This window comes from Elaeis guineensis, chromosome 3 (assembly GCF_000442705.2).
Source record: "Elaeis guineensis isolate ETL-2024a chromosome 3, EG11, whole genome shotgun sequence".
Lineage (NCBI taxonomy): Eukaryota > Viridiplantae > Streptophyta > Magnoliopsida > Arecales > Arecaceae > Elaeis > Elaeis guineensis.
In genome coordinates, this window is record NC_025995.2 from 8,682,815 (window position 1) to 8,695,234 (window position 12,420).

The 12,420-nt window shown below is 39.5% G+C and overlaps 1 pseudogene; it reads left to right on the forward strand.

Annotated features, from left to right (window-relative positions):
* The first annotated feature begins 2,594 nt into the window (after nucleotides 1-2,594).
* LOC105042334 (uncharacterized) lies at nucleotides 2,595-12,171 on the forward strand (annotated as a pseudogene).
* The last annotated feature ends 249 nt before the right edge of the window (nucleotides 12,172-12,420 follow it).

Consider the following 12,420-nt stretch of genomic DNA (forward strand, 5'->3'; position numbering starts at 1 on the left):
TTAGCACGAAAAAGATCAGCAACTCTTGTGGAGTCCATCACCTTAACATTAATAAAAGTCAGCCATTGGCTTAAGGGCAGGTCTTCAATCCATAAATCATGTAGAATACCCACAGAGTACTCATCCCCTATTAACCATCATGTCTAGAAAAAAATATCGAGTGTGTGGGCACAAATCTCCCTCCATAGGAAGGAGGCATTATATGTAGGATGGATCTCACCACTAGCAGGCCATGGATTGACCTAGCCATCATGATTGAGCTCCAGAGAGAATCAAGGCTAAGCAAAAGTTGGACAATATGCCTAGGCCACCTTTCTTAGAGGCTGGCAAACCATGTCCCAAGCAAGCAAATGGACGCCTCCTCCTCCTCCCAGGTGGGACTCCCACAGAAAACTCTAAAAGAGCTACTTTAGCTTCACCATTAGAGATCTGAGAAGAATCACGTTTGAAAGCAAGTACACAGGAATGGAGCTGAGAACAAACCTCACCAGGACCCGCCCCATCATGGATAGTGCATGGGCCTACCAATCCTCTAGCTACTCTCGGATCATCTACTCAACATCCATATACTCGCCCTTCTCAGCTGCATCCCATGATAGGAACTTTCAAATACTGTAGAGTCCCACTTTGCTCTCCAATCCCGAGCATATCCCTAATTTGGAGCCGCAATTAGACCAGCATCCTCAGATTAAACACCACCATAGATTTAAGGAGGTTGACCTTCTGGTCCAATGCTATATAGTACTCCTCCAAGATCCTCCAAAAGTCAGCTGTATTTCAAACAAAAATCTGACCCATCAGCAGACAGTCATATGCAAAGAGAAGATGCGAGATCAGCTAAACACCTGGTGCTGACACATAGGGGTCTAAGATTGACCCCTAGGCTACAACACGAATAGCTCTCGAAAGAGTGTCGGCACAGATAATTAAGAGATAAGGGGATAAACGATAACCTTGCTATAGTCCGACCGTAGAGTAGAAGAAGTTTGATGGCATTCCATTGATCAAGATGACAAAGGACTACAAACACGAGCCAATAGCCAACTAATTTAGGTTGGGTGAAAGTCGAAATCCGACAAAGCCCTCTCAATGAAACTCCAACTCATACGATCATAGGTCTGCTCCATATCAAGCATAATCACCATGAGACTGGGACAGGGGGTGGCTTGTCGAAAGTCATGTATAAAGGCAATAAGAATATTATCAAAAATGCTGCACCTGCCAACAAACACCCCTTGCTCAGGATAGATCAAATGGGGGAAGAATAGGCTTCATCCTACACACCGTCAGCTTAGCACAAATCTTATAAAGGGTCATGCACAAGCTGATCGGTCTAAAGAGGCCAAGCTTTGAAGCATCCTACTTCTTCGGGACCAGGGCAATGAAGGTCTACTTCTACACTTCAGGCATCTGGTGGGTAGCAAAAAACTCTTACACTGTCATGACAATCATGGACTGGATGAGTGCCAGTATCTTCTGGAGAAGAGGGAGAAAAAATCATTAGGATCCGAGACTTTATACTCAAACATACTCCAAAGAGCTCTCGCATCTCCTCCCTAGACATAGCCTCCACCAGACTCCTATTCTCCTTCTCTGTAAGCACCTCCTCAGGAGGGGACGAGCGGTCCAGCCCCCTCCCAGAGACATCATCCAACGAGATCTAAAGAACCGAATGATCTCCTGACCAATCTCCTCATCCATGGTCAGCCATTGTCTCGCAGTACCCCTGATCACCCTGATCTAGTTCCCGTGATGCCAGTTATGATAGATTGGTGGAAGAACCTTATGTTTCGATCTCTCTTGTAATCCATTGCATCCTAGACTTCTGCCTCTAGAGAGTCTTCTGTTGCTACAAGAGGGAGTGATGAGTGGGTAGTAAGCCCCTAAGATCAGCCAACTCCACCTCCGCAAGCCCACCCTCACGATCCTCATGCTCTTAGGGCTCTAAAATAGAGGCCTCAACAACCTCGAGCATCCTAAAGATATCGTCCATCTCAATCCTATTCAATCTTAATAGATGCCTCCTCGTCAACTCTAACCTCATGGTTACACTGTACTTGGCATCATGCCAAACAAGCAGTCTTCAGACATCCCTAACAATCTTCCAAAATCTGGGATAAAAGAGTAAAAACTTTTCAAACTAGAATGGACTTCGGTGAAAGAAGGAGATATCAGAAACCAGTAATAATAAACAATGATCAGAAGCAATCCTCGATAGATGGTGAACAAGATAGGCAAGATGATGCTGGATCTAATTAGTCGTGCCAAAGACTCTGTCAAGTCTCTCCCATACCCTTGCATCACCTAGACAGTTATTGCACCAAATAAACCTTGATTCCACAAAACTAAGGTCCATAAGATCTATAGATTGGATAAACTCTCTAACTCTCTAGAGGCCATATCCTCCACAAAAGGCCTATCTCCTCTCTTGTCCTCGGGTCCAACAATGCAGTTGAAGTCACCAACCACGATTGTAGGAAACCCTTGATCAGCAAAGCTGGCCACCTCCTACCACAACATCTTTTTTTTTTTATTTTTAGTACTAGCATACACACCAAACAAGAACCAAATAAACCCATTTATTTCAGTGATAACAACATGCTGATTACAGTGGTGAAACATATCCACTGAAGTAACTCCGATTCACCATACAACAATGATACCTTCCAATAGATCTTGAGACTTTACAGCATAGAACTCCTAATTAGCTGGCAAGCGATGATGAATATGAGCCAAGCTGGTCTCGACAGTCTAGTTTCCATCGAGATACTAATTTTTGGATTGTGTTGCAGCATAAGTCCTCTGAAGGTGGAGCGAAAGAACGGCTTCCCTGCTCCCCGCATACTCGAGATAACTATCTTCATGGATACATGTGGTGGGGAAAAGGTAAATCTGGTACAGGCTCTTCCAGCGTTGCACTACCATCTCGAGATCCCCCACGATTACCCTCGTTGTCCACCTGAGCCTCCACGGCCGAAAGGACCGTTTTAATCCGGCCCACAACTCCTTGTGGCCCACATGGGCTCCCACCGCCAAACCCCCGCTCCGCTGGTGCCTCCCATCAGGCCCGTCCTCTTCAGTGCCGCCGGGGAGGGATCCTTGACGTCCAAACGCGGCTCCTGCTCCCCAGCCACCCCACCACGCTTCTCGTCCCCAGTTCCCGCCGCCCGTCCACCGGCTGGCGGAGAGTCCCCTCTACCCGGAGAGGCGCGTGCCGCCACCCTGCTCCCTGCCCCACGACCGCCGGTAACATTCTCCCTTGATCAACCGTATTTACTTTTCTTTTTTTGTTTTCCTTTGACTCGACCCACGGCCACGCCATCCCTCGCGCCCTCCCTTTCCGTCGCCCACCGGGGGGCATCCGCCGGACCGCCGCTGCCATCGTATTCCTCTCCCTCTCTCTCTGCTGCTTGGTAGATCGCGTTCTGCTTTTCCTTTTTCTGATGAAATGCTCTGCTATTTGTTTAGTTGTTTGTAGTTTTTATTATTATTATTTTAGTGACTTTTTTTGTTGATTTCCTCTTTCTATTTGGGGCTTTGCCTTAATGGTATTGGGTAAAGAACTGAAAGCTACGCCTGATATATTGGTTTGCTTGTGAATTGGGTCCTTGGCTTTCCGGTACTTGTAGTGGATTTCTAGGGATTTATGTTTCAGTGTTGCTGTTTATAGTACTTTACTGTGGTGAATTGAACCATCGATTTGGCTGATTAATTACACTTTTTATTTGCCGATTTTCTTCATGAATTTTTGCTTTAGTAATTGTTGCTTATAAATAGTTTTGTCTTTTATAATCGAAATCCATAGATTGAGCTCTTGTGAGACGAGAATTGCCGCATCAGTTGTGCATCATTCTTCATTATGCATGGGATGAAGTCTGTAATATTTGTGGATTTACCTTCTGTGATGTATATGGAATACATAGCGTTGAAATTTCCAGGCTGCACTGGATTAAGTTGATGATGATATTCTTCTTGATTAGGGGTGGTTTTAGTTTTGATTTATGCTCCTTCTCCTTTTTCTTTCATTTTTATCGGAATTTGTGATTTATGCATTATTATGTGGTTGATGAAAGTACCCAGAGTAATCATTCTGCTGGTGAAGAAACTTTAAACAATTCAGGATTTGCCGATAATTCTTCGGGGTCTAGGCCATATGGATTCTATAAGTCAGACTTGGTTTTTGATTCAAGTTTGTGGATCTTTTCTTGGTAGGGTGATTCCAGTAGGCTAGGTTGGCGCTTTCACTCAAATCCAGACCATGCCATCTCCGATGTAGAATTGAGCATATTGAATGGTATAACTGGAGAGACTGAATGCTCCTTTTGCAGCTATCTGTATAATTATTCTTTCTCATGTCAATGCTACCGCTCATCTACATTGAGTTGTTGGTAGCAATAGACATGCCAAAAAAAAAAAATGGTGGATTATGCATCCTATCACTGTCCATGAAACAAGGTCTTTATTATTTTTGGTAGGTAGAGACATGAGTTTCATGTACTGAGTATGTTTAACCTAGGAGTGGCAATGGTACCCAGCTCATTTTGTGGATTCAAACCCAACCCAAAAATATGAACTTTGGATTTAGAAAATGACACCTAATTGGCTATTTAATTGGATTTAGAATTGCCAAACCTGAACCCAAAATATTAACAAAATGAAGTCTAGATGTTAGATAAACCGAAACCCAGTAATCTTGCATCCAAATTCCAAACGAAGGACCCGCCTGACCTCTATGCTGAGGGATCCTTGGCCTTTTTGCCTTCCTTAACCATGCTTATTTTCCTGGATCTTCCACTATTTTGAGCCTCAGAAACCCTAACTTGAAGCACCATGCTCCTCAAAGCTTTACATTTCTCTATCTTCCTTTTAAATTTTTGATGAAACTATGGTTTTTTATGCAGCAAACTATTTGTTTTGGGCCCATGTCCCTTCTACTAAACTATGGTTATTTCTCTTATTCTGGGGAGGTAAAGTATCAATTTTGCTTTTTCTAGGGTAGAGTATGGGTTTTGCTCTTGAATTAGCATATTTTGATGGCAAAAGTACTGTAATTTTAGATTCTCTTTTTCTTTAATTAACTTCCCAGTTTTGGAGAAGATAACATAGTTTTGGGATATAGTGATCTAAAGTTAAGATTTAAATAACCATTTCTTTTGTTTCTTTTTTTCTTTTGATGTTCAGTTCAATGACTTGAAAGTGCTGTTTCTTGACTACCTTTTTGCATTAATTTTTGCCTCATAGTAATGAGATGAATCCAATAATTATTTCCTTCATTCTAATGGTTAAATCTGGAATCTTGGCAAAATCTGGCAGTGCAAGCATTTTGCATGAATTCAAAAGGCATTGCAGTCTTTCAGAGGTTCTTCTCGATTTGATTGACCTTCAAAAATGAAGATGTAAGTTGATATATGATGGTTGTTTCTTTTGTGTGTTGAAGCACCTTGGATTATTTGTAGATATTTGCTATTGGTGATTTCTAGCTTTTTTTTCTTTTCAACCACAATGATTCGATAAGAAAGGAAAACAAGAAAAGCATTTCTAGTGTTACGATGTTGAAGCTGGACTCTTTACAACAAACAATGTTTTTCTATATATTTTTCTATGATTTGTAGCTGTTCTTAGTGAAAATTGGCATCCTATTTCATGGTTGTAGCCTCCCCTATTAGATGGCCTAAGTTCTACTTTTCATTGAGAGTGGCAGATAATCCCACATGTAAAAGACAGAAATGATTTGATTTGGTCATTGGGATTGAGATGTATCTTTTAAGCGAGTTTGTGTGCAGTATGCTCTATTGTGAATGTCTTGTATATGTTGGTAGGTTGTGCTTATAGAGGCTAGTTGCTACATTGCAGAAAACAAGCCAATGCAGGGGTGCTTACAAATTTTGAGGTCCTTGACTTCTTACGGTCTAGAGGGGCAACAAGTGATCCTATGGGATGTCTTGGTTCTGTTGTGCCATCAGAGTGCAAGGTGGATGCTTGCCTACTCTATTTCTTTGTGTCCATACATGTTAACTTAGTGATAGTCTCCTTCTTTGGTAGATTGATGATGTGTAAAAATTTATGGCTGCCATTATGGCTTTTGTATTTCAGGTTTTTGACTACCTTGTCCACGTGCTGCTTGCAATCAGACAAGAGATGCAGTTAATGAATTTTTGAAAAGATGTGAGAAGTTCAGGCTTTCAAAAGCTGAAAAGCTAAACATTATCAATTTAAGACCATCTAGCCAAGCTGAAATTTATCCGGTAAAGTTTCATGATGTCTTCAGATATGATTTGGTAATATTTTGATATTTTGATGTACGTTCAAAGTTCAAACTTTTTAAGCATTCTTGTCTTCTATTGTTAAGCTAACAAATCTATTATTTCCATTTGCTAAACAAAAAGGGGTTTCACATGAAATCAGTAGTTCAATACAATTGATATGTCAACTTCCTTGATGCAATTAAGTTTTTGCTAGTTTCCAGGCTAACACACAAAATTTGGGAGGGATGAAATTTTAAAATCGAGCTTTGAGCCTTTAAAGTTTTGCCTTTTTATTGGGTTCAGGTTGTAACAGAAAACACCAACATTTGAGGCCTTAAAGATATGTAATTGTAGGATCAGTTGCTTTCTTTAATGTCATTGTCTTAATCTTGTTTGTTTATATGGAAAACAGAGCTCACTGTGTTAAGATGATAAAAACTCCATGAACGTTATCTTTTAGATCCTTTCTTTGATACTTGAATTGTTTGTTTTTCTTCCCTTTCCACTCCAAGAACCTTTGAGAATTGTTTAGCTAGGGTCTAAAAGTATCTTTTGAGGTTCAGCTATGTTATTTTTCTTTTCACTAACAAAGTCCAAACTTTGACAGAACACTGCGATGGAAGCATAAAAATAAAAGGAATATGGGATGGGGTGCTTGTTATGATTTTCAAAACTCTAGTATCACATACATGAAGGAATTGTTATTTGAGAATCCATATTTTCAAACACTGGAATACTCTTCATGAGTACTTAATAGGTATTAATTCTTAAATGCAATACCAGTCTAGCCAACCTCTTCCTTTTTTCTCAATGCATAACAGTGTAACTGGACAAGGCTGTACACATACAACTGTCATCCCATATCCTGTTCAATCTGATTGGGTCTGTGAATTGGTTAAACCATTGCTTATTTTGTAGGACTGGCATTAGGACTCTTGTAGCTAGAATTGAAGTGTAAGGGGGAGTAGGAATAAGAGGGGATGAATGAATTACAATCTTCTTTTGTTACAGCTTGAAGTGAAATGAGGAAGTGGAGTAAGAAGGGGGGGGGGGTTTGGAATGGGTTCAGTATCACAATTTAACAATTTCAGCTTCTAAATTTGGGAAGTAGGGGAGGAAGAGAGGCAGTTTTGCTTTGCGTAAACTTTAGCTTCTCCTCACAGTTCATTATCCCAGTTCAACTACCTGCTAAGAGGTTTGCAAGATACATTCTTATACAACAATCAGTTTTATGTAAGGTTGATTATTATATTTGTGGGTTGAATTGTAACTTTAATTCTTGCATTGATTTAAGGAATTATAAGAACTACAGTATAACAATGCTAAGCTACAGTGATGTGTTCTTCAGCTTTTGGCTTTGATATCATCATGAGCTTTTTATAGGCTAACTTAAATAGTTTGGATAAGAAGTATGGGCTTAATCCAGATTCAGAAATTTCAGCACAATGTGACCAAAGAAATTTTAAGGACAAATAAAGGGTGGACTCAAGGGACTCAGGTGTCAGATTGCTGGGGTCTAAGAATCAGGAGAGAGCTATAAATGAAATAAAGGAGATTGGAGAGTTCTTAGAGGCAACAAAATGAAAAGCATTTAAGGTAAAAACAATAAAAGGATTCTTGAATGTGGTAGGCCTTCTTTGGAAAGTGAAAAGATGAAAATGTATTTGACATGAGAATGATTTATCGCCACCTTTTATTTGATTTCTGGCCTTATCGATAAGCCATTGTACTAAATATGACCAAAGGTATAAATCCTCAATATTTCACTTGCCAAGCATTGAAAAGATGAAGTCTTGCAACCGATAACAAAACATGGGGAATGATATGGTTGTTCGGTTATGATCAATGCTTGTAATGACAGGAAATGTTGGGCTATGATGGTGTTTATATTTACATTTTCTTGAAGATCTATTGGTTCTTCTGAATTATCACACACTAGACGTGTTTATGAGTTGAACAATTCTTTAAAAGAGTGGAGGATAATAGATTGCAAGTTGGTATGAACAATGTTTCTGCCAACTTTAGTGTTTCAAGAACAATCTTAGGATAATTAGTAAGCATTTGTTGCCCTTTGTTTTGTCACTGTGCTTGAAGAGATTGTTAATAGCTTGACATTTGTAATCGATGAACTGACTACTCATGTGTTGCTCTTCGTGACTATTTTTACATTACATACATGTAGGCCTTCTTGGGAAAGTGAAAAGATAAAAATGTGATTGACATGGGAATAATATGTGGCCACTTTCTATGACCCCTTATGTACGATATGTGACCACGTTTTATTTGATTTTTGGCCTCATTGAGAAGCCATTATACTAAACGACCAAAGATATAAATCCTCAACATTTCACTCGACAAGCATTGGAAACACAAAGCCTTGCAAATTGTATCAAAACATGGGGAATGATATGATTGTTCTGTTATGCCTGATGCTTGCGATGACAGGAGATGTTGGGCAATGATGGCCTTCATGTTCACATTTTTCTTTAAGATTTATTGGTTCTTCTAAATTATCACACACTAGACATGTTTATGAGTTGAGCAATGCTTTAAAGGAGTGGAGAATGATAGATTACAAGTTGGCATCAACGATGTTTTGCCAACTTTGGTGTTGCAAACATATTTAAGAACCATCTTAGGATACTTGGTAAGCATTTGCTGCCCTTTGCTTTGTTACTGTGCTTGAAGACATTGTAATAGCTGGACACTTGTAACCAAGAAGCTGACTATGCCTGGATTGCTGTTCGTGTCCATTTTTACATTAATACATATGGTATGTGCACGTGGTTGCCTCCTTGAGACTAAAATAGTGGCCCAGTGCGTGAGGCTCCCATCATGTAGGGTGTGGAGAGGGTCAAATGTACACAATCTTAACCTTTCATGTGGAGAGGTTGTCTCCATGTTTCAACCCTATGCTCATCTTCCATGTTAAAAGACTAGTTCTTATAAGGACAATAAAAATAAATAAAAATATGATAAATTGTGTTTATTTTCTTTATTCATTGATTATAATTAGATGTTTTCCTCTAAGAGTCATATCAGCTTATCAATCGAGAGCAATGTACCTCTATTTTGCCTATATTGCTTTATACTTACCCTGGCTAACCACAAAGCAAATTATTATCCTCCATGTGGGGCAACAGGTTTAGAATATTGGCCTTTGCCATGGAGACATTATTGTCAGTATAGTGGTTCAATAATTTCTTCTGCGGTCAGGGGCAACTGCAAAGGTTGGTATTGACCTCCTCAAAGAAATGTGTATGACATCAAAGAAATGTGTATTGCTTCCCAATGTGGGACCAGAAGATTATTGATCACCGATAAAGGTTTTGAGAGAGTGCAACTCTACTGTTTGTGTGGTGGTGGGCCTGTCCATATGTTCTAGAATAATGCAAATTTTCAAATCCTGCAAACTTGAGGGGGAATTAGTCAAAATTAATCTATCCTAAACTCAGAGGTCAAGTTTCCTTCAATTGAAGTGATTGATGAACTTGAGAAGTTGGGTTCGTAAAATTTGAAACAAAATCAATCTTGGTTGAACCTCATGGAACAACTCTGAAATGCCAAAAGATGCATATGTTCTTTTAATGTTTGATCATATGACTTTTTAAAGCACACAGTTGAAAACATGGGTCTTTGTAGGGGAGAGATTTTCGGTACATTACAGGACTTGTATATCATTGGTTTTTATGAAATATGTGAGATATAGAGTATCGTAGGCAATTGACAGTATTTATTTAAAAAAACTTTCATATGATAAATTCTAATCTGTGAAGTTGGAATGTAGAATAATTTGGGCATTCTTTTTCTATGAATATTTTTTTGCAGTCCTTTTCCTTATGTTTCTTTGAAATTGTATAATCATATCGTAAATGAAAAGAGACATGTGCTATATGAGTTATCTTGTTCTTCAAAACCACTTGTTATCATTTACTAGCAGTTTAAACCAAACTTGTGACTGGCAGTGAATACAGATGAAAACAAGCTTGAATCCTCCAGTTCATTCTTTACCATCTTTAGAACTTAGAGGTTACTGATTTCACCATTCCCACCAACCTTATTTTTTTATTTGTAATGGTCATCCAGCTGTCCTTGGATCACATTGATTAGCAAGCCAACCCATTAAAATCAAGTTTCCATGCTCTTCAGAAGGATGCTTAATTCTAGTGTTTTACCTAGCAAATTGAATCCATGCTTGAGCCAAGTAGGAAAGAAGTATGAAAGGTTATTTACTTATTCTTTCTCTACCATCGGTAGCAGTTTGGCCTTCCAGGAGCTGAAATGCCTTGGATGTTATTTCAGGGATTCATGCATGTTGAATCTTTCTACCAAATAATGGATTTCGGGGATGGCCCCGCCTTGTTTTGTCCCATTAATGTTTAGATCCCTCTCAAGGATACTCTAAAAGTTTAATCTTCAAAAGTTATTCTTCATCTTGTGGATCCTACTCTATATGCTTTGTAAACAGAGATTAGAACCTAGGTTTTTGTCTGATTCAGCAAAATGCTCATGTGATGCTTATCGGCCACTTTGTCCATTAGCTGTGATCCCGTTATAGAGTATTCTGTTTCCATTTCTACTCATATTTTCGTGCCATCAGCCCCTCGTTGGGTGGAATCCTGTGATCCATTTTCTTTTGAGTGGTGTCACTTTTGCAGTTAGCTCATGAAAAAGATCAATCTCCTCTGAAATTTATGTGGTAGGTCGTTGATTCCTCAGACCAAACTGCTTGTGTAATCAGAAGGATATCCGTGGCCTGTCCACGAAGTCCTTTCAGAATCAGCACAAAAGTGGTCTCAGCAAGCTTGTCATTCTAAGGCCAGTGACTCCAGGGCTGTCAACCTCGGGTTCTGAAGGTATGCAGCTTGCTTTTCCTAGCTCTGAAGGGTACAGGCGGCTGAGAAGTGGCTGATGTCTTTAATGAAGTCCTATCAAAGAACTTTGCAACAGGCTGTGAAACCATTTGTATGTGGAGTGTTTGCTTACCTCAAACTTGATTTATCTGTTTTCCATGTGAATTTACCTTTGAGAATCTCCTAGAAATAATCAAGGTGTATCTCTCCCAAGTGGCACGAGTCAGAAAAACCAACAAATCCTTGTCTGTTGGCACTCTTCCTTATGTTATTCTGAGACAGTTTCTTAGAGTTGGTCTGCATGTTTGGGTGCCTAGATCAGTGATCATGTGACAGGAGTAGAGATGATTAGCAGGAATATCTGGCCACCATTTTCGTGATTGGACTTAAACAGCAAGGTAACTAACACAATTTAAGACTAACTTGTCTAGGATAATAAATCAAGATGCCTCGATATTACCATGATTTTTTTCCTGTTCTTCTGGAAAAGTAATGTCATTGTGAGTTGTTATCATTTTTGCTAGTGAAGTCCACAAGGTATTCCAAACAGTATTATTCTTGATTTTCTTTTGTTTATTATTTTTTTTCCATTCATTTTGATTGTGCTTATGTCCTGCAGATTATAGAGCACTGTGATAAGCGTCTTGCAAGAGATGAGGCTAAAGGCATAGACGAATTTCAAGAGTTGGGGGATTTGGTGGTTGAGGTTTTGCCTCCAAAACCTGAGGAGGTGCTGAATGAGCAAGAAATGCCCAATGAAACAACAACGGAACAGAATTGAAGCTTCCATCAAAACTTGAAAACAGTTGCAATCCGGGCGTCAAAGACCATGTCTGCATGTACTGAGGCCGCCCTTAGTAGCGCTACTGCTTATATGAGGCAGCAAAGAAATGATGGTTGTTCTCATTATGGTGACAATTAGGGGATGCTGGGATGTAATAAACATTGTGAAATGCTGATACTGGCTTTTATAGCATTTTTAGATGGCAGTGCTTGAATGGATATTGTATTTCTAAAGTCTATTCTGGAGAGGCATTCAATTTTTAAAGGCTTATGTAGTGTTTTATGGCCAACCGGCGACTACCAGTAAAACCAATATGCTGCTCATGCTAAACCTTCTGCAGTGGCCTACTTTGCTTATAGTAATGGAAGGTATTCAATTGCTCAATCATGTTTATCTGGCTACACTAATCCTAGCATGGATGAGCATAAGGCTTGCATGCACACCACCTTCACAATGATACGAATGGCCCTGAGCCACCAGTTCAAACAATAAATTTCTCATGGTAATGGGCCATATATTCAATTGCTCAATCTTGTTA